This window comes from Babylonia areolata, chromosome 3, assembly GCF_041734735.1.
Source record: "Babylonia areolata isolate BAREFJ2019XMU chromosome 3, ASM4173473v1, whole genome shotgun sequence".
Lineage (NCBI taxonomy): Eukaryota > Metazoa > Mollusca > Gastropoda > Neogastropoda > Buccinidae > Babylonia > Babylonia areolata.
In genome coordinates this window covers 17,473,264-17,497,012 of record NC_134878.1, presented here as the reverse complement: position 1 = coordinate 17,497,012, position 23,749 = coordinate 17,473,264, and the positions used below count along the sequence as shown (strand labels likewise).

General features: G+C 42.9%; 1 long non-coding RNA gene across 2 annotated transcripts in view; it reads left to right on the top strand.

The window, feature by feature from the left end:
• Nucleotides 1-10,664: 10,664 nt before the first annotated feature.
• The window catches only part of LOC143279786 (uncharacterized), a 151,802-nt gene continuing 138,717 nt past the window's right edge, over nucleotides 10,665-23,749 (top strand). The window contains exons 1-2 of one of the 2 annotated variants that reach the window (XR_013054952.1): nucleotides 10,665-10,819; nucleotides 21,513-22,628. This is a non-coding gene — a long non-coding RNA (uncharacterized LOC143279786). Of the gene's footprint in view, nucleotides 11,165-21,512; nucleotides 22,629-23,749 lie in introns of both variants that reach the window. The other variant, XR_013054951.1, reaches the window with a different exon arrangement.

Here is a 23,749-nt window from a genome sequence, read left to right as displayed (position 1 = left end):
CACAGTGACACACACACACACACACACACACACACACACAGGCGTTTTTATGGTCATTTATCAAAAGATGAATGCACATGTAAGATTGACTTAATTTCCTTAATACGTTTCATTTTGTAGGGGTTATAGGGGATTCTAGTTCATTTTTAACATGATTTGTTGTAATTCATGCAGGTAAAAGAAAAGTGCGGCATTCTGAAAAATAAATAATATTTTAATATACAAACTACCCCATGCAGAAGAGATGTTCTAAATGAATTTTAATATTACCTTTTGCAAGTGAGCAGGAAAGTTAAAGAGGGTGGGAACAGCTGTGTGTTTCAAGAGGCCAGACGGATTGTAGCATTGCTTTTCAAAGTGGTCACCACAGATCCTGGAGTAGTCGGTAGCTTGAAATCCCTCCCTCTTCAGGGCTGCAACCCATTGTCTTCTTCTCTCTTCGTCCTTCGGGAATCTGATTACAAAACACGAATAATTCAAGTTTATTTTGGAGTGTTCATCAAAACACTTTTACTTCCCTTATACTTAAGGTTATAATAAACACACACACACACACACACACACACACACACACACACACACACACATGCACACACACACACACACTTGCACACACCGAATCATGCACCATACACACACATAGGCCTACATACAGACACGCACAAACTGACAGTCGTAAGACCTCCATAACCCAACACACACACACACACACCACCACCACCAACAGTTACACACACACACACACCTACACACACACCCCTACACACACAATGACGCACACAAACACAGTCACCTGAGACAACCATACTTTTGCAAATTTCCCAGGATGTTTGGGGTAAAGTCAATCATCCTTTCTTTAGTTTTTTACTCATTAATATCAAGAAAATTATAGGTACGAACCTGTGAAAAGATTTCCCTTTCTTTTGTCTGTTGAAACAGCCCCAAGCTGCACAAAACGTTCCGGACATTGTTGTACTCTGTTGTCACTCTCTTACAAAAGGCCGGTGTACGGGTAGGTGTCCAAAATGGCCGAAAGTTCGCGCGGCTGTGGCGTCGCTCACGCAGCGCCTCGCGCGCTCTATGTAAATACGATCTCAGTGATTGTAGTGAATCAGATCAGTCTGTTGAGTTGGACGAATTGGGATCAAGTAGTGAATCTGTCAGTCATTCACATAGCATCATTAGGACAAGCAAAGATTGGTTATTTCAGTTAGTTGGGGGAGTGAGTGTTGTAGCTTGAATTAGTACGCATAGTATGTTGTGGGAAGGGATAAAACCAGTCAGCACAGCCAGTTCTGAGTTGTCTCCCAGAAGAACTGACTGACACAGGGTGACTGACTGATCAGTGATGTGAGGAACAAGGAAATCCCTGTTAGGCTGTGAGTACACAACTTGTAATGGTTTTATGTTGTGTTGATAACTTAGTTGTCTTGGGAAACTATGTTTTATGTCAGTGGACAGCCAGTTTAAGTTGATCTTGTGGCTTGTGGAAAGAAAAGGGGTTAATGTGTGAAAGCTACCCACTGAGAGAAGTACTGGCCTAAATCTTTTGAGTCCCCCCCCCCCTTCTATTTGGTTACAGATATCTTGTTCTGTATTTTTGATGTATACATACTTGTTTTGTATATAGTAGGTGGTGTTGGTTCAGTGTGAACTGAACAGATCTATAGGCTAACACATTGTCAGTGTGTGTTGAGGGTTTTTCATGTGTGTGTGTGTGTATGCACATGGGGGTAGCAGCAAGTGTTGTGGAACACATGTTTGAGTTATTGGTAGTTGTGGTAACATGTGTAGGAGTTGTGCTTTGTGTCAGTGGTTTACTTTGTTCAGACAAAGTGGGAAGGAACATTGTAATGTGATTAGTGAGTTGGCAAACTATGAGAGCATTGAGGGTCAGTGCTATGTTGTTGCACATTGCTGTTTACCAGATATGTTGGAAGAAATGATTTCCTTTCATGTACTTGTGTCGGTGGCATACTTTGTGAAGACAAAGAGATTTGTTTGGTAATGGTAGCACACAGTTAAGTTGAATGATGGGTAACATGAGTTGGAACACAGGGTTGTATTGGTCAGTGATATGTTTTGTACACAGTATGGTAATTGGTATGTCACTGCTGGTGGCAGGTAAGCTTGATGAAGCTTGTACCTCACATAGATCTTTGTGTGAGAGTAGTGCTTACTGGTGGACATGTGATGAAAGGTGCTGAGAGGGTATAGGCCTTTTATGTCAGTGATGTCCAGATATTTGAGATTTTATCTGACCTTGGTTTTGGGTGTGTGTTTGTGTTCCAGGTGTGCTGCTTTAGGTTTAGGGTGAATTTTACCGTGCTGCTTATAGGTGCTGCTTTAGGTGTAGGGTGAACTGCTTAGTGTGTGTGCTGATTTCCCATGTACATTGTAAAAGTAAACACTCTATAAAAACCACTCCATGTGGCCCTGCTATTGATGGGAGGAGAGAGTGAGTGAGTGCATCATTAAGGTAGAGTGAATTACTGACAATAGGCAGGTTAAGCAGTTAGGACTTAAGCAGCACACAGCCAGGTAACACAGCCCAGTAACAGCCCAGAGATGACAACCCCAACTACAGTGGCGCAGGAATTTCCCATGGGGTGGTACGTGGCACCCACACTCCCAGTGTTTACTGGTGAGTCAGGTGAGATGTCGGCTGAGGACTTCATCTTGGAGGTGAAGCGGGTCCTGGCTGCGTACCCCATGGGAGACAAGATGGCTGCCTACTTCATCTACAGCCATCTGCAAGGAACCGCTAGGCGAGAAGTTCAACTGCGGGACCTTGAGGAGACCAACACCCCAGAGAAGGTGATCGACATTCTGCTGGGGGTGTTCGGTGATGGGCGGCATGTCACCACATTGCTGTCCACATTCTTCTACAGGGAGCAGTTGCCAGAGGAGTCCACCTTGGACTATTCTCATGCTCTGTGGAGTCTTGAGAGAACCATCCAGATGAAGAGCACTGGGGCCCTCACCGCCGAGATGCTGAGGGACCACTTCATCGATGGCCTCCGGAACCCCCTGCTGAAAAGGGAGCTGCGCCACATACTGAGGAGGGAGCCTCAGACCACCTTCATTCAGGCGAGGGATGAAGCCGTGAGGCTGCAGCGAGAGCTAGAGGAGGACCAACAACAGCAACAAACCAGGGAAGAGACAGCACAATTAGGGGACAAACTGTTGTGTTTAGAAGAGAGTATTAGGTCCATGCAGGGGTTAATGTCAGATTTAGTCAGTCAGAGAGATGGGGCTGTGATAGGGAAAGGTGCTGTGGGTAGGAAGAGAAGGAACAGAGGTAGGAAAGGGAAAGGTCAGTCAGTGGTGGGAAATGGGATTTCCCCAAAGGTGGGTAAGGTTCTCCCCAAGGAAAAACACAAAGATTCCCAAAATGAGAACCATAGAGACTTGCCCAATAGTCTCAGGAGGCAGGATCCGAGTCCGAATGAAAAGACTCCAGTCAGAACAATAGCTGACTGTGAGGATGATCCTTGCCAGGGTGAATGGGTGCTGCTGCCCATACCACCTGATGCAGGTGTTCCTGGTACATGTGCCACAAGGGAGGGCACAGGTGATGGAGACTGCCAGGATGCAGTCAAGTCTCCCGGACGGTCACACAGACCGGTGGTAACTGGTTTGTGTGAAACTGGCACCAGGTCTCATCCGAAGCCTGGGGTGCACGGGACATGTGCAGGTGCCATGGTCCCAGCTCAGACTGACAGGGTTGGGAAACTGTCAGGGTCAAGCTGTAGGGTTAGAGCTAGGGACAGGAGTCGTGCAAGCCATCTGGCACTGGCTGGAGTTGTTGCTGAAGCCTGCTAGGGGAATATTGGAAATGAGGAAAATTGTATATGTCATGCTATGCTGTTTTGTGTTTTTTCCTCCGTTCCAGGGCTTGTGGTTGTTGATTGTGTCAGCTGGAACACTGTGTTGATTTTTGCATTGTGTAGCTCCCTGTTTGATTTTTTTTTGTATGCTTTTCTGGGTTATGGAGTTATGTACAGCTGTATCATTTTGAAATATATTTTTGGTGGTTTCTTTTGTCCTGTAATGTCTTCATTTTCACATGTTTATGTTTCTGCTAATTTTTGGGTTAGAGAACTAATCTCCCCATTAGCATTAATTGATGACGGCAGTCGTCAGCATGTGGTCAGCAGCAATGAGGACATTGCATTCAAAAGCCGGGGGTGGGTGTTATAGTGTGCCAGCAGTGTCACCCCCCACCACCCACACTCTGTCCCCCCCCCCACCCCCCCCCTCCTTCTTATCTCCCTTCCCGCTCCATCCCAAGTCCAGTCTTTGAGGTTGTGCCGACACCACGCCATCCTCCCCCAATCCACCCCTCCACCTCCTCACCCCACTCCCTAGTCGGCGCCTTTGGTCCGCGACACCGCGTCACCAGTCCCAGTTGTAGGAACACGTGCGGTTGTGCGACGTCTGCCGCATTTCCCGTGCTGAGCAGAACGTCCCTTGTGGCGGCCTGTCTTTCAAGTCGTTCCCCATCTCCCCGTTCACAAACGCAGCTGACGTAGATGGCAGGACTTCGGAACGAAAACTAGGGAAAATTTATGCTAATGTGAACTTTGATCAAGCCGGCATGTTAGGCTGCTAACATGCCGAGAGTTGTATTGTCCTGTCTCCCCAATCTCTTTGTGACGTAAACGGGTGAAGTTGTCATCATAGAATGTGTATAGACAAGTGGGTTGAATTGTAGCGAATCAGATAGTCTGTTGAGTTGGACGAATTGGGATCAAGTAGTGAATCTGTCAGTCATTCACATAGCGTCATTAGGACAAGCAAAGATTGGTTATTTCAGTTAGTTGGGGGAGTGAGTGTTGTAGCTTGAATTAGTACGCATAGTATGTTGTGGGAAGGGATAAAACCACTCAGCACAGCCAGTTCTGAGCTGTCTCCCAGAAGAACTGACTGACACAGGGTGACTGACTGATCAGTGATGTGAGGAACAGGGAAAATCCCTGTTAGGCTGTGAGTACACAACTTGTAATGGTTTTATGTTGTGTTGATAACTTAGTTGTCTTGGGAAACTATGTTTTATGTCAGTGGACAGCCAGTTTAAGTTGATCTTGTGGCTTGTGGAAAGAAAAGGGGTTAATGTGTGAAAGCTACCCACTGAGAGAAGTACTGGCCTAAATCTTTTGAGTCCCCCCCCCCTTCTATTTGGTTACAGATATCTTGTTCTGTATTTTTGATGTATACATACTTGTTTTGTAGATAGTAGGTGGTGTTGGTTCAGTGTGAACTGAACAGATCTATAGGCTAACACATTGTCAGTGTGTGTTGAGGGTTTTTCATGTGTGTGTGTGTGTGCACATGGGGGTAGCAGCAAGTGTTGTGGAACACATGTTTGACTTATTGGTAGTTGTGGTAACATGTGTAGGAGTTGTGCTTTGTGTCAGTGGTTTACTTTGTTCAGACAAAGTGGGAAGGAACATTGTAATGTGATTAGTGAGTTGGCAAACTATGAGAGCATTGAGGGTCAGTGCTATGTTGTTGCACATTGCTGTTTACCAGATATGTTGGAAGTAATGATTTCCTTTCATGTACTTGTGTCGGTGGCATACTTTGTGAAGACAAAGAGATTTGTTTGGTAATGGTAGCACACAGTTAAGTTGAATGATGGGTAACATGAGTTGGAACACAGGGTTGTATTGGTCAGTGATATGTTTTGTACACAGTATGGTAATTGGTATGTCACTGCTGGTGGCAGGTAAGCTTGATGAAGCTTGTACCTCACATAGATCTTTGTGTGAGAGTAGTGCTTACTGGTGGACATGTGATGAAAGGTGCTGAGAGGGTATAGGCCTTTTATGTCAGTGATGTCCAGATATTTGAGATTTTATCTGACCTTGGTTTTGGTTGTGTGTTTGTGTTCCAGGTGTGCTGCTTTAGGTTTAGGGTGAACTTTTACTAGTGCTGCTTATAGGTGCTGCTTTAGGTGTAGGGTGAACTGCTTAGTGTGTGTGCTGATTCCATGTACATTGTAAAGTAAACACTCTATAAAAACCACTCCATGTGGCCCTGCTATTGATGTGAGGAGAGAGTGAGTGAGTGCATCATTAGTTGATCCTATATCCCCCTGTCTGCTCCCCTCTCTCTCTTCTATCAGAATCAAACCAACAACCACCTTTTTACATATACATAAGCCAGTTCATAGTGCAATGGTACATTTTGCTTCAGGCTTACTTTATTATTTTTCTTTTTACTTTTCTGTGTTGCTTTCTTGCGCTTTTTGTGTATTTTAAACACAGTCTGGACCCGCGACTAAGCCATTATTGTTGTCAGTAAGGGGCAATAGTAGGTGGTATCCTAAGTGACTCAGCAGCAGTATAGGGTCTCCTCTTGTGTGCGGCCTCCTGGCGACCTAATTCCCATAGTTCCCTGTGGACTGCCGACTCCGGGACAGTGACAGACGAACCTGGGTGTGGCCGTATATGGGGGACTCGGAATGAGTGTCTTCACGGTACTGTATACCTGATTAGTAGTCGGAAGGAAAGAACGGCGACTAACACCTGTTGTACAAAGCAGGCAGCTAAGTTTACATACTTGACCACAGAAGCAACTGACTGTTTCCCACATCTCATCTTACTGAATTGAAGTGGGTAGCTGTGGTCCCTATTAATAAACATGTTTCTGTCATCTCGATATTACTATCAACAAGATAAAAAGAATATTAGATATCTATCTTCCGTCCTTCGAGTGATCTTCCGCCACGAATCAATATCCCTCATCTCACTGAGTGATAGGAGGATGTGAGTTATCAAAGCCTGTGTACAAGGGGTGAACATCCAGTTTCCACGTTAACTCACTCAGTACGGCCAGTCCTCTCTTTTCCTCTACACAGACCCCTCGGATGTCCAGTGGGTGTCTGAATGACCCAACCTTTAGCTTCCGTCGTCAGAACTGTGGTATTCTTTGTCAACAATCACCTCTTCAGTATAAGAGCCTTCCGCTTGCAATATTTTGATGATGGTAATTGGGATGAAACGCTGTTAACGTCGTCTCTTTCGCCGTTCGTATGGAGAGAGTTAATGAAACACGGCAGGAGTCGTGGTGAGCACTGCGAGATGGGAATTCCCACTACCTGTTACAGTTTTGTTGTTGTTGTTTTTGGTGATTTTCAGTTGTTGTTGTTTTTCTTGAAGGAGAGGACAGGTGATGTTTCTTTTTTCTTCTTCCCAGATCGAGACCCAGTTAACTCTCTCCATTCCCCCTTCCTCCAGCCCCCCCTCTTCTTCTTATTCTCTGACTATGGTCTACCATTTTCTCCGTTGGCGTCTGTCGTTCTCCCACTTTGCACAAACACGCGCGTGCTTGCAGGCTGTCACGCACACTGTATCTATCTATCTGTCTGTCTGTCTATCTGTCTGTCTATCTATCTATCTATCTGTCTGTCTATCTATCTGTCTATCTATTTAGCAAGCTAGCAAGCTAGCTAGCTAGCTATATGTGTGTATGTTTGTCTGCCCGTGTGTGTGTGTGTGTGTGTGTGTGTGTGTGTGTGTGTGTGTGCTATATCATATGTGATTGGTTCTCCCTTTCTATGTAAAATTTGATTTGACGAAAAATGTGTCGACTTAAACAACAAGCATTTGGAAAACATTTTCCCCTTTTTGTGTCAAACGATCTTCAGAGTCAGAGGGATCGCCCCGTCGATTGTAGGAAAGAAAGGCACAGGGAAAAGGTCAAGGAAAGAAGTCACAAAATAAGATATGAGAAACTCACACAATTAGAAGGGGGGGGGGGGGGGGGGGGGGGGAGTCACAGATTAAAAGTCATAGCGAAAACTAGAAGTTCTGAAATTCCAGACCAGTTGACATTTCTCCAGTTCTGTCTGATGTTCCACCTACACAGTGTGGAATATAACATTTAACTGATTTAAGGCACAATTTTGGACAACATTATTGCTCTAACTCGATCACTTCCATGAGGACAAAAAATCAAAGTCAGTGAATCAAAATGTAGAAAAGCGTATAATGCACAACCAGATTGGTTTTTGTTAAAAAGCTCTGACATAAACCACACGTAGCAGTGTAAATTGATAAATTGTGGCCACATGAACCTTTGACAATACGAAGCTTATGACATGTCATTGTATCCCTGAAGTATGTGAACAAGCTCAAACTGCATTTGCAGCTTGACTTGTCTAAACTGAAACGAGAGAGAGAGAGAGAGAGAGAGAGAGAGAGAGATCTGAGCACATGTCAGATCAAGTTTAGCTGAATTAACAGCCATGCGCATGCAATGCCCCAGTCAAAAAAAGAAACCCGCTTTTGATTTGGGTAAAGGAATGTAATGTGAGCACGTACAGTCATTTGGACTTTTTTTCTTCCTAAATCTGTGACTTTTCCCCGTACCTAATCTTGTGACTCCCCCCGCCCCCCCCTCCTGTGACTTTCTTCCCGATGACCGCCCTTTGACCTCCACAAAGGAGAAAACCCGTCTGGGGCCTTCAGTGACCCCTGACCCTGCTCCTTTCCTGGCAATTTCAATTTTCGCAATCCCCAGAGATGTCATTTTCTTCCAGACAGTGCGTTCCGCTATTCGGGGAAGCTGCGGTTCTGTCAGTATGATTCTGGAGATTTGTGCCAGTCCTTTGAGAAATGTTGAGAGGTGTGAGTTATCACCTCTTCTACGTCCCCTTTCGTTCTCTGATCGACCAGTGGACGTCTAATTAGAGGAGTCATTTGGCGCAGTCCATCCGTAACTGCTTGAATTTATAGAAAAAAACCCTGTTTTTATAAGAAATACTCCGTCTTCAAGAGTTTATTCAAGGAAACAGTAGATGGAGTAAAATATTTCCTATGTCTTGTTTTCAATCATTTGGATTTTTTTTTTTTTTTTTTTTTTTTTTTTGTAGAACAATCACATAGTATGAACTGAGCCGGAAAACAGGTTCCCACGTGTCTTTGAATTTGAAGATTCAGGCTTTTTTTTTCCATTTGTTTCTATTTCTATTTGTTTTCAAATAAGAAAAATGACCTTGGAAAGTATTTAAAGTCTTTATTATCTGGTGATTTGGTGATCGCAACCTTTGAGAGAAAGAACAAAAATGAGACAGATTGAGCCTCCATCAGTGTCACTCAAGGCAGATAATGATTTCGTCAGTTCACACAAGGTCGGCACGAGCATAAAACAATTATCATCGCTCCTTTTTCAGGTTCAGCTTGAGTTGAAAAGCTTTCAGTTCTTCGTTCATTCTGTCTTGGGCAGGTTAGCCGATTGAACCTTTGCATACCAGACAGGGCTTCAGCAGATGGCAAGTATGGACATCAGTTCCCTCATTATGAACAGCCCTGTGTTTTGTTTAGCGTTATGAGTTTGGAGCCCAACGCTCAGCTTGTATCATAGTCTGACATAAGCTTATATCTGGGCCAACAGCAAAATGAGAGCTGTATGATCAATGGTTTCTCCATTACAGTGGGAAGTTATTTACAGCTTAGTCTTTTGTGAAGGACTATGACTCTCAAACTAGGAGGCAAGATTGCACTGGCTCTTAGCGCTGCAGCCTTGGGAGACCGTTGGCCTTTGGGAACCATCCCCAACGCCGACTGTCCTAAAACCCTCTTGGCCGAGAGAGTGGGGGTGTAACTTGGGCAAGACACTCTTTGCTACAATCAAATTCTAGCCCAGATAGTTGGGACAGCAGTTGCCTCCTCCGTTGCTCTGATGGTCATAGTCGGACTGATTATCAGATATAAAAAAGAGTTTGGAATCCGGGTACAAGTAGGAAAATTCGAAACGCTAAGCAAACTTAGCGCCGCTAAGATCGCTCATGCAACCCGGTCGTGGTCCTCATTCCCATTCTGCAAGAAGCATCGTTCTCGATCAGAGACCAGTGTTAGGAAACAGACAGTAAGCAAGTTAACGAAGCAGTAATGATTGAATAGTTATGTCAGGCGGTATGTGGACGTGGGACTGAACACAGAGAGAGTATGACTGTGTCAAGACATACCCCGTCCATTCTTCTTTCTTCACAAGACAGAGGGAAAGCTGAAACATGTTGCAAATAAATTTTGCGTCAGTTTGTGGCCCTTTGTTGATGCCTTCATTTACAGTCTTTTCTGTTCTCTTCCTCCGTTTTTCCTCCCACTCCGATTGTGAAATAACCAAAAGTGATCTTTTTGTTTTGAACACGATGAACTTACACGAAACTGCTATTCTTTTTGTACTGGAAAATACAGTGAAAAACTGTCAGAGAGCCTTTGCCCTCTCATCCCAACCAGGCCTGTTGACCCTCACAGAAGGTTCATGGCCTCTCAGATCCGTATGACAGTGTTACCCAGTCGCCTATCTGACACGCAAAAGAAGTTAAACAGTCCCACAGCTGACAGCTGCGTGTAAGATTTCATATAATTTGTGCATAGTGGGCCATCATTTCTCGAAAGTTACAGAAATTATCAGCATCTTAATTATTGATAACGTCAAAAATCACTAGGAGTACTCCTGATATAGGAGCACGACTGGCTTCCCCCCAGCACAGCCCAACGTTCCACTGAGGTGCGTGTACCGCCGTAGTCAGCGACATCGGCAACGCCGGCAGAGACTGAGCGCGCCGTTTCATTCTTCAATACCACCAGCTGTTGGGTGGCTATGCACGCGCGCGCACGTGTCTGTGTGGATGCGCTGGTATTCTGCTCACAGCCAGCTGCAGAAGGGGAGAAGAGGAGAGATAGGAAAAAACCCCCAGAAAACTAAATTGACAAACAAACAACAACAACAACAACAAACAGAAGAAACTTTCTAAGCAGCGCTGTTCGACGAAGGTTTGCAAACGTGTGACGCTGGCGTAGAGGAGGTGCGTTTTATTTTTTGTTTTATTTATTTATTTATTTATTTATTTATTTTTTGTTAGGTTATCTTCAATGTTCGACTTTGATCCGTTAGTCAGAGACTGAGCCAAAAGCCTGTGTGTGATAGAACTCCGGAGTTAACTGTACCTGCTGGTGGCTTGCTGCTCGCTCTTCTTTCCCCTTGCTGCTGCCCGCTGCTTCTGCTCTCGGTCTGTGTGCAGCTCGTTATATTGCGGTGGTTTGTTGGAAGGGGCTGTTTCTCTCCCTCTCTCTGTCTCTGTGGATGAAGTTGGTCGGTTCGTCTTCTTCCTCGTGCTTCACTTGATGGACTGAGACGTCAGGTGGAAGAGGTGGGTTGTATGTTCATCTCCCTTTTTCTCTCTCTTTTTTTTTTTTTTTTTTTTTTTTTTTTTTTTTTGAGTGGGGTTTGTTTTTGGTATGGGAGGGTTGGGGATGTGGACAGGGGGTTAGGAGGATTGGGCGGACGGGGCGGGGGGAGGGGGGTGTTGTGGCGTGATTTTGTTTTCGTTTGGGTTGTCGAGAAAAATGTATGTACTTTTTTTTTTTTATCCGGAAAGTTAACTAGAGAAACGAGAGAGAGAGAGAGAGAGAGATAAGGGAGGGGTGAAGAAACCGACAACCAGACAGACAGAGAGGGTGGAGGTAAGAGCAGGTGGGAGGGAGGAATGAAGAGAGATGAATTGGGAAAGGGCCGGAGTGAGAGCTGTACTGTGGGTAAGGTTGAGTGAGGCTAAGAACCGAGCGGTGTGGATTGACGCCGATTCGTGTAGGCTGTGAAAAGGTGATGCTATCTGCCAGCGGTGTGTTTCACTTGGCAATACAAAGCACGCACGCACGCACGCACGCACACACACGCACACACACACACTCACAGACACACGCACGCACACATACGTACATACACACCCATCCACCCCCACACAGACGCACAGATAGGCACACAAAAAACAACACATGCCAACAGACACACATACTTGCGCATACACACGCACACACACACACACACACACACACACACAGAGTGCTCCGAGTTCCCTAACAGCTGAGCTGACCACTTTCACCACTCACGCATTAAAAGATATATATATTGTTCGTACTCGCGTTCTTTAGGACCCGAGAGACCGGGTCAAACGATGAATTGCATGTAAATGATCTGTTACTTGTTATTTTCTCAATGTTATTTTCTTCCTTATTCTTTTAACATCAGCCTTCACTGGCATCTCAGTTTGGAAATTGTTGAACCACGGTGTTTCTTCCCATGAGAGTAGGGTATCTCTTATATACTGTGGGGGACTGGTCAGTTCTGGGACATTATTTTGACCATTTACCGTCCCTCGTTGCGGGGGACTGAGAACTCTTTGATTTGACGAGGTTCATTGATTAAGGGGACGAAACTAAGGTCGTCAGTGTGATGAGTACCATTTTTTTTTTTTTGGTGCTCTGGCAGTAGGGGAGGGGGAGGGTGGTGGTGGGAGGAGGTAATGGGGGAGGGGGGGGGGGTTGAGGGGGGGATTCTGAAGATGCCATCAGAATCACTTTGACTTGTTTATAAGCCTGTGATCAGGCGTTCGTTTGTGTTGTGGTGTGTTGTGGTGTGTGTGTGTGTGTGTGTGTGTGTGTGTTCGTGTGTGTGTGTGTGTGTGTGTGCATGCGTGTGTGTATGTGTGTGTGTGTGTGTGTGTGTGTGGTAAATTATGATAGAAAGAATGACGACATTACCGCACTGGCTAACGCACTATGAGAGTGAACGGACGGGCAGTAATGATTTCGAACTTTCTTTCTTACTTTCTTTATGTGTTTATGTGTTCATTTGTTTATTTATATTTTGTGATGTTCAGTTCTGATCGGCAAATTTACTGAGGTAGATGAGTATTCCTCGTGGTGGGCAGTGCTTGAATTAGCTCCCCACGCCGGGCAGTATCTCATGTATCTGTATCTTTCGAGCCTAGTTTATGTCACTGACATTATATGATTATTATTGATCCTTTTCTTTTTACTTCATGATCACCATCTAATACATTAGTTTGATGGGAGAAGTTACCGATTGTTGACAATGCGTTTTGACCATTGAAACTGCTGTGAAAATGTGAGTCTCATATAGTAAAATAGCTACATGAATATCTAGATATGCACACACACACACACACACACACACACACACACACACACACACACACACACACACACACACACACACACACACACACACACAGAGGATGAGGGCAGGATGAAAAAAAAAGCTGTAGAAGCTTATTCTTTTACCCTCAATAAAGATCATTTTGACTTGACTTCACACACACACAAACACACACACACACACACACACACACACACACACACACACACACACACACACACACACACCATGACAACTTAAACTATATTCATCGTAGTGCCTGCAGCACAACGGATGACGAAGCAATATATATTTCTTCATATAAACGTTTATGTGTGTATTCGTTTATTCATTTAATCCGAACACCCGAGACTTAAACATTAATGAGAATCTGTCATCAGATATCCTTAAAGGACATATCTTGTAAAAGAAAACCCAGCATGAATGGTTCTATACTAAAACCTAAACCGAGGAAATGGCCATAAATCTGGCCATTCCCTACAGGAAGGGTATTGTTAAAAATGGTGTGTGTGTGTGTGTGTGTGTGTGTGTGTGTGTGTGTGTGTGTGTGTGTGAAATAATCAACGGGAAAAGGCTGAAACAACAAGAAAGGAGACTTTTTTTTCGAATCCCCTGGGTGCAGTAGAATTCAATCAGAAAAACAACAACAAAAAAACAACAACAAAAGCTCTGATATAAATTCAGGCACGGAAAAACACTGAAAAGCTTTTGAATAAAAACAACATGCCCGTTTGAATGATTCAATGAATTATAAACAAATAATCGAAGGGAGAAAAGCTAAAGAATACCAAACAGCACAACGTTTTAGCGCTGCAATAAACATACAAATAATACAGCAGTAGAAGCAGCAGCAGCAGTAACAACAACAAAATCAACAACAACTCTCTCTCTCTGTCTCTCTGTCTGTCTGTCTGTCTGTCTGTCTGTCTGTCTCTCTCTCTCTCTCTCTCTCTCTCTCTCTCTCTCTATATATATATATATATATATATATATATATAGAGAGAGAGAGAGAGAGAGAGAGAGAGAGAATGAATGAATGAATGAATGAATCTTTATTTTCCAACGGTGAAGATATTAGCACTTTGGCCGACTTACACATCTGCCGTTGTTCTAAGAGACACACAAACATGTACGCATATAAATGTAGTTATACTGAATACTTAAGAGAGAGAGAGACAGAGAGAGAGAGAGAGAGAGAGAGAGAGAATGTAGGTATGTATGCATGTAAGTGTCTTCAAAATCGCCATCTTCCGTCTCCTTTTCTCTTATCCGGAAACCCCTCCGTGCAGATGCTGAGACACTACCAAGTCCAGTATATTACGTGGTTGATTGGAAACTTGTTTCCTCCAATCGCCAGAACTTACTTGTTGTACTGCCGGCCTGGCTTAATCCCCATGGCGGTGTCCAACACTGTCATCACTCGGCTTTCCCATTGGTCATGTCATATAGGTCATGACAACTTTGAAGATGTTGATGATTATAAGTAAGTTAGTAAGTAGGTAAGTAAGTTAGTAAATGAATGAGGAAAAGTTATCTGCTTGCACGTGTTTTCCACCACTAGCGATGTAAATAAGTAATTACTTACCCAGTTATTTAGCTAACTGACCAATAATCAAGTGATTAACTCATAAAGCGCTAACTCACCCAGTTATTAGCTAACTGACCAATAATCAAGTGATTAACTCATAAAGCACTAACTCACCCAGTTATTAGCTAACTGACCAATAATCAAGTGATTAGCTCATAAAGCGCTAACTCACCCAGTTATTAGCTAACTGACCAATAATCAAGTGATTAACTCATAAAGCGCTAACTCACCCAGTTATTAGCTAACTGACCAATAATCAAGTGATTAACTCATAAAGCACTGACTCACCCAGTTATTAGCTGACCAATAACCAAGTAATTAGCTCATAAAGCGCTAACTTACCCAGTTATTAGCTAACTGACCAATGATTAAGTGATTAACTCACAAAGCAATTAACTCATAAAGCACTAGCTCATCCAGTTATTAGCTAACTGACTAGTGATTAAGTGATTAACTCACCGAAAGCAATTAACTCATAAAGCAATTAACTCACAAAGCAATTAACTCATAAAGCGCTAACTCGCCCAGTGATAGGTCACTGACTGGGAGTGATTCAGTGACCAGATGTAAGCAAACAGGAAATGGAGACAGAGACGGACCAAGAGAGTGAAGAAACCAGTCAGACAGACAGTGACAAATACAGACTGGAACAAGAATCTTTCCCGCTGCCAGTCAAACACAGCAGTCCGGTCCGTGTGAAGGCAACGTGTTGTGCAAGGTGCGCTGAGGTCAGCACTGACGGATGATGATAAAACGCCAGTAAATAAAGTGATCAGCAGACCCACTGCTCGGCCAGTACGCACGGACATCACGTGCACTTCAAGCGTTTCCGCCGGTGCGAAAGGACTGTTGCCAGGTCAGCGTCATGATTTTCACGCGGCGCGTCAAGTTACGTGTGCTTGTTTGCTGGCGTTAGGTGCGGGCGTACAAATCTGGAACAGACCGTTTTCTACTTTCAAGTATTGGCTGACCTGTAAGGACAGGAGATCTGCTCCAGCCAGTAATTATGTGTGGAAAAAAATGGTCTGTAATTTTCTTCTTGAGAGCCCTGCGCATTTAGCAGCTTGCAGCATTACTTAAAAAAAAAAAAAAAAAAAAACAGCAAAAGAAAAGAAAAACAACTTCCAAGTGATGTAGTTGTGTGGGCCACTACGTTTCAAAACGATGGAAGTTAAATTCATATGTAAATCAACAGGTTCGTGAATGAAGTGTGACAAAAATCAACAATACAAAAGACTGCGTATTTTTGTCTGTGGGGAAAAACACAAAAGTAATGTTGCTGCAGGTGAACACACTTAGAAGACAGCTAATCAACAAGGAATTATTTTGAGGTTGGAGAAAAGGAAAATGTGATTTGAAATGAAAAGAAACTGACACCTTGTCTGTGCTACCCTGAACTCAGACGACCCTTTTGAGGTGAGATCGCATGATGGATGTATGGAAGTCTGTCCAACATGAATAGCCGATGTGCTCCAAAGCATACTGAAAACACCCCCACATCGATGCTGCCTTGACTGAAATCGACCCAGTATGAAAGGAAACAGGAGGCATGAGTAAAAACAATTTTTCTCACGTCCGGGTTGGAACTCCCAGCCATCGTAACATTGAGCTTTTAACTCAGAGTGATTACCCCCGATCAGTGAACGTAACATATGTACAGTCGATGGTTGCTTCACTCATACATTTCTGTACCCCAGGATTGTTAAATTCAGCAACAGATCATCAGTAGTCAAGAGAATAACGTAACGTGTGTTTAATCGATGGTTGCTTCACTCATACATTTCTGTAGTCCTAGAGTTGTTAAATTCAGCAACAGATCATCAGTAGCCAAGAAAATAACGTTACATGTGTACAATCGACGGTTGTTTTGCTTGTACAATTCTTTACGCTAGAATTGTTAACTCACTTTAAATTAAGCAACAGATCATCAGTAGTCGAGGAAATGCACATCCCGCACAGACTGCGAGACATGTATACATATTTATAAGGATACGCTTGTTGTACTTAGTCAAGGCCATACGGCCCCTAGTCATAGAAGTGATTAATACAAATGGTCTAACATTACAGAAGTTTGCATGTCTTGGAGAGAGGCAGAGACAGAGAGAGGGAGATAGAGAAATACGGATACGGATACGGATGTTTTATTCAATATAGGCCATGGCCCCTCATGAAGGGGTGATGTAAACAAACATTACAGAGGTAATATATTCAGATATGTAACATAACACAGTTGTAACCTGAAAATGAGAAAAACAGTCATTATCTGCATTTAGTCTTATTCACACAGAACAACAAAAAGCGGAAAACTAACACACACTCAACTGCATATTGTATTTCTAATCTTTAAGACTTTATACAAGTAAATTGCTAGCTGTTTATTAACGTGTTCCTTAGTGGATGACATAAGCAAATACAGTGCGAACAAGGAGGGCTGCCTATGAAATTTTGAAGGTATCAGCTGATTTCTAAGATCACTTAACACAGGACAACAAAGTACAAAGTGGAGTTCACTCTCCGTCGCACTTTTACATAAAGGGCAAATAAAGTCACTATCTTTATGTTGCCTGTAACGGTAATAATGCGTAAACAAATCAGAAATTCCAAATCTAAACTTTGCCATGATACATTTTAAATGTCTATCCATATTCATAGCCAAATGAACTGGTACCGTATGTCTCATATTAATCTGTTTATAAAAATCAAAACGATTACTATCTTGGATTTGGCTCGACCATTCCTGCCAACGACAGTCGATTAGTCTCGAGCGAAGTGTACGTAGAAATCCGTTTATATCCTCTACTCCATGATTTAGCCACACGTAAGCAAAGCCTGAATCATGCAGTTTTATTCTCACCTTTGACACCCAGTTAGTTCTTCATCTATTATCCAAATCATGTAACATGTTGTAGGCTTTCCTTGGCAGTCTTACGTTTTCCATTCGCATTATTTTTAACCAATAAGAAATACATCTGATAATCAAATTCACATAATTATATCGGATATCGATTAGTTTCAGCATAGATTAAATCGTCAGGTGTTTTAATAGTCACCCCAAGAAATTTCTTTAATGGTAATAAATGAACTTTTTCGCAGTGAATTGCTGATTCGTAAAGACCCCGAATTTCAGCTCCGTATTGTGTAATAGGTTGAATCTGACAGTCAAATAATTTCATAAACAATTCAAAAGATTGATTTTCTAAACTGGATAATTTGTGCATGATACAGAAAAACGCATATTTCGCTCTGCTTACATGCAACAGTAAAACTAAGTTTTGACGAAAAATAAATTCCTAAGTATTTATAAACATTCACAACTGGCATAAGTATTCCATTGTAAGTCCATTTTTCTCTGATTCCTAAATACCCCCCCTTTTCAAAACACAATTATATTACTCTTTGACATATTGAGCCTTCAGCTGAAGTGAAGTAGCAGCTCGATATAAATTATTTAACTGTGTTTGCAATCCTATAATTGTTTCAGACATTAAAATAATATCATCAGCCAAAAGAAGTATAAATATTTCTAAGAAGTCACCAGTAAACTGTGCACCATGCTTTCCATGACTAAGAACTTCAGAGGTCAGTTCGTTTATGAACAGAGAGAACAAAACAGGGCTGCATACGTCTCCTTGCTTCACACCAGTAGTACACTGTATGTAATCAGTCATGTTGCCTCCACATCTCACCCTTGCTTTCACACATTTATACATACTCATCACACATTTAAGTAGCTTTCCATTAACACCTGCTTTCAAGAGAATATGCCAAAGAATAGCTCTGTTAATGGAGTCAAAGACTTTTTCAAAATCTATAAAGGCAACATATTATTTACGATTGAGGGAAAACTGTTTCTGTACAAAAGCCATCAAAGTAAATATATGATCTATAGCAGAATAATTACGTTTAAACCCTGCTTGATATTCTCCTGTAAGATTATTTTCTTCAAACCATTCCTCTGTAGTCTATGGTTAATGATCGTACTGTACATCTTACTGCTGGTATCACAGAAAGAAATACCTGTATAATTGTTGGGATTATTCACGTCACCTTTTTGTAAAGAGGCAGGGCGATGGATTCAGCCCATTCATCAGGATAAACTCCTCCATCAAACAAAGAATTGAAAAAGGTTACCAAAAAGTTCAAAATCGGTTCTACTTTACAAGCATTTTTTTAACAGTTCCACAATAATGCCATCTTGCCCTGCAGCTTTACGATTCTTTAATTTTCTTAAAGAAAATAATATCTCTTCCTTAGAAATTGGACGATTTATACTGTTTTCATCTTCTTCGTCATTCCCCAATTGCAGTGTATCATTAGAACGGATATCTTTCGTTAGAAGTGCCTTAAAATGTTCATACCATGTTTCAATACTAATGTTATTAGGTGGTTGTTTTCTTTTCATTGAAATCTTATGTACTGTGTTCCAAAACTCTTTCTGTTTTTTTACGGATGTTATTAATTCTGCCAACAATGCATTGTTGTACTGCTTTCTCTTTCTCTTTAGCAAATATTTATATTCTCTTCTAGTCCTACAAAAACGGTCACAATCATTCTTATCTAATGTTCGTCGATATTTATTGAGTAATCTGCGCACATTTCTTTTGAAGCACGACATTCTGCATCAAACCAGAAGAGAGAGAGAGAGAGAGAGAGAGAGGCTGGATGGAAGAGAGGAAGAGAGAGAGAGCACATACAAGCACACACACACACACACACACACACACACACACGAGCACACACACACGCGCGCACGCGCGCGCGCGCGCGCGCAGAGAGAGAAAGAGAGTCTTTGATCTCTACCGGTTGGAACATATTACCTCTGTTCAAAGACAAGCTAAAAGCAACAAAAACAAAGAAAAATCGGAAAACAAACGAGACGTCAGGAAAACGAAAGCGAACAGAGAAGACTTGTCCTTTTGTTGTGACAACTAATAAACAGCAACACAAACGAATGGGAAAAATGAAAAAGTGAAAATGAACAAATAGATAATAATAGCCACAACAACGTCAGTAATATGAATATGTCTTTATTGTCCAACTTTAGAACAACAGCAGTAGGAATAAGACACATCCTTCTGTTGTACCAGTGGAACAAACAAGTGCGTGAAGAAATAAACGAATAGATGAACGAACAGAAAAAAGCACAAACAGTACTTGGTATGTAACATGGACATGTATTTGAAGTATGTAACAACAAGATTTAGGTTAGGCGTGTCATATTTAGCTACACATTACTTTCGATACAGAGATTTTACTGACAATGATTTAATTTGTCCACTATGTAAAGAAGACAAAGAAGAAGAGGTACAGTTTGTTTTTCGTTGTCTAGCTCTTTGTAGAATTAGAGAATTAGAGAAAACTATATACCGTCTAAGTACTATCGACAGCCATGTCTATTCAAACTGAGTTCATTATTGTCATCCACGAGACATGCTGATATATGGAAGCTGGCACTGTTTTTACACCAGGCATTTATATTTAGGGATACTGTAACATCTTAAGATGCTGTACTTCATTGCCTCGTTTATGTAATATGCATAGTTATATATGGTTGGTTAGATATTTTCATTTTGTTTGATATTATTCATGTTGTCACTCACCCCTTCATAAGGGGCCTAGGCCTATTAATGAATAAATAATCTCACTCTCTCTCTCTCTCTCACACACTCACACACACACACACACACACACACACACACACACACACAGAGAGAGAGAGAGAGAGAGAGAGAGAGAGAATTTATTTGGTTCTGCTTCGTTGTTATATATAAATATATAAACAACGAAGCAGAAGAACCAAACAAATAGTGAAGATCAATGGTAAACCGTGACCAGATGAATGCCTTTGCCCCGTAACCTCCCTGTACATACGTACAATCTGTCCACAAAGCAGACCTCCGCAAGCCTACCACGCATTGATCACTTGCCAGCCAAACGACCCAAGCATAGGGGACTTGAAGGGCGAGGAAGTGGTGGGGTGGTTGGTTGGGTGGGTGGAGAGGGAAAGAGGGGAGGAGGGTCCCCATCATTGAGGATGGTAAATATGCCTTCGTACAACAGCTGTCTGTACTATTGCCTTGAATAAGCAGACTGCAATTTTCAGCCTCGTCACCGCGTGGGCTGTGTGTCTTGATGAGTGGGGAGGTGATCGGTCGCGGCCGGTGGGAGAGGGGATGAGGAAGAGGAGGCGCGGGAAGCGAGAAAGGAGAGAGATGTGTGTGTGTGTGGTGGGGGTGGGTTGGGGAGGAACAATGGAGGTGTGAAGAGGTGGGTCATGTGCAGTTGTTGATATTTTTTTCTGAAGATAGTTTATGGTCTACAGGCTGTTACATGAATGGCTTAGCTCAGCACACAAGTCCGTAGGATTCAGCCTGGTTCGTTATTTTATTGAAGGTCTCTTCGCCATCGATGTATCAGTCCCAACAGCGTATGACCGAACTGAAAAAGGAAATAAACCCAAAGTTGTTGTTTGTTTCTGGTCCAACACAGCTGGTTATTTTTGTTCTATGATTCTATCGATGTTATATTTTTCTATAGCAATTAGTGCAATTACAGCAGATGGTATGATTAGTTATTTTCCTATGTGTCTTTCTTTGTCGGAAAGTGTGTGAAGAACTGACATTTAGTAGTGTGGAGAATGAAGATGTTGGTTGACCATCTAGACTGATTCGGAGCAACTGAAGCCATGATGCATGTGACGATTGACCAATAAAAATGTTCGGCTCAGACTTCGACCTTAACCTCAGAGTAATATGTTTCGTGAATCGTCGAACGTGCGAGTACTCTCTTCGCGGACGAGTCTGTACTACTATTTTGTGTTTTCACTTAATCGCACTCGAATGACGCGCAAAGTGGTAATGTTGACAGAAAAAAAACATTACTGAATTCAACCGATTCCTTGAAATATTGTTTGACTGATTGATTGACCTGTTGATTGTTTGATTGTTTTCAGAGAGCCAAGCTTCCCATTGACGACCACCGAAGAGCGCGCGATCTACCCTGAACTATCAGCAGTTTTCGAAAGTGGTCTTTTCCAGTACCTGAGCCTTGATCCACGTCATCTGCTGTTGTCTGTCATCATTTTACAAGGGAATAGTTCCAGACCACCAAGATCTGTAAAGACATTTTCCTCACTGTGTCATCTGATAGCTGACATTCATATTGCAGTGAGTACGTTCACCTGTTTCCTCTCTCTGGATCGTCAAAATCCACCGAGGTTAAAATTCACCATTTCTGAATTCTTGAACTTTTTCGCTGCCCGACTTAGTCGACACGATTTCTCAAGCTCTATTTCATTCAGGCATCAGAACTGAATAAAAGATTACTGGTCTGAGCAACGTTTTCGCCCATTGAATCTTATCTTTGCGCCAGTCACATTCTCAGCAACCAAGTGAATTTCGGTTAAGCTCTCAGTTTTTATGAATAACTGAATCTCTGATTTCAAAATCCCGAGCCAGTACATGCTGTAATTGGTCTCTGTAGTAATTACGTCGTCAGGGTCAGAATCTTAGAACTGTTCAGTGAGATTTTACATTTTTCACGATCCGGCCAGTTTTCAAAGACCCTAGTCACAGATACTGAAGTTCTACCACCTGGCTACAAGGGTCACCTAGTCTTTGGGCAGAAAGCTTTGCTTAAGTCTTCAGTACTAAAGCTCCCCTGTTTCGTAACGGAAGTTATCTAGACACTCAAGGATCTGGGACCAGTTAAATATTACCAAGTTTAGGAGCGTTTCCTGAAGCATTGTCTGGAACATTCGGCTGGAAACACCATCAGTCTATTGTCTATCGCGTAGAACGTCCCAAGCCTGAAACAACCAAGTTCTGCAACCGTTTCGTTTTCTGAGAAACAGCCCATCCTGCCGGTGAACTGAGGTGCGGAGAACGTCTGGAAGCAGAGTTTGTGGGGATCCGCAGTGTCTCTCGGTCAGGATGAGTCTGTCCACCTCCATCGCCTCCTCTCGGGGAGGGGGTCCCCGAAAGCACACGGGTTCCATCAACAACCCCAAGCATCAGGGCGGAAGCCGGAAGCAGCAGTCGACCACTTCTGAGGAGGAGATCGCTCAGCGGTAAGGGTTGGCATGATGAGGGGTGGTGGTGTTGGTGTGTGTTTGTGTGTCTGTATTTGTGTAATACTGTACGCGCGCGCGCGCGTATGTATGTATGTATGTGTGTGTGTGTGTATGCGTGCGCGCGCGCGTGTATGTGTGTGTGTTTGTGTGTGTGTATGTGTGTGCATGTGCGTGCGTGCGTGCTTGTGTGCGTTTGCAAGATTACTGAACCATCTCCTGTCTCTTCCTCTTCCTGTAGATCTGATCTCGACACGATATAATTGTTCATGTCTGGTGATATAAATAGATGTATATAAAAACTTATTTCTATCATGACTCTCTCTCTCTCTCTCTCTCCAATCCTTCTGCAGTTTATTTTGGTGTTGGTGGCGTTCAGAAGTTTAAGATTTTTTGTCATTTTATTTCTTTGTTTCTCTTTTTTCTTCTGCATTCCTGTCTTCTACTTATGTCTCTCTCTCGCTCTCTCTCCCTATCTGCTCTCCCTCTCTTTCTCTCTCGCGCACAGACACACACAGACACAGACACACAGGCACAGACACACACACACACACACACACACACACACACACACACACACACACACACACACCACATGCACGTTTCCTTAATCCCATGGCGATATCATTAAGGACAGAGGAATGTGTGCTGCTTGTAAACAGGTTTGGTAAAAAAAAAAAAAAAAAGGACAGGGAGAGAAAGACAGAGAGAGAGAGGGGGGGGGGGGGGGGGGGGGACGTTCACAATGTTTCCACTAAAGCGTTGGGACCGTGTGATGATAATGGAAGATGTGTGTTTTCCGGGTGTGAACAACCATTTGCCCCCTCTACTCCCGCTCACCTTCCTTCTTGTTGCCCTTATCATCTCTCTCTCTCTCTCTCTCTCTCTTTCTCTCTGTACGTTCGCGCGCGTGTGTGTGGGAGGGGGAGAGAAAAAAAGAAGAGAGAGAGAGAGAGTTATGCAAGCGTAGAAGGTCAGGCAGACAGAGAGAGAGAGAAAGAGAGAGAGAGATCGTTCGTTCGTTCGTTCGTTCTTTCGTTCGTTCGTTATGCAAGCGTAGAGAGAGAGAGAGAGAGAGAGAGAGAGAGAGAGAGAGAGAGAGAGAGAAGGATTGAGAGCAG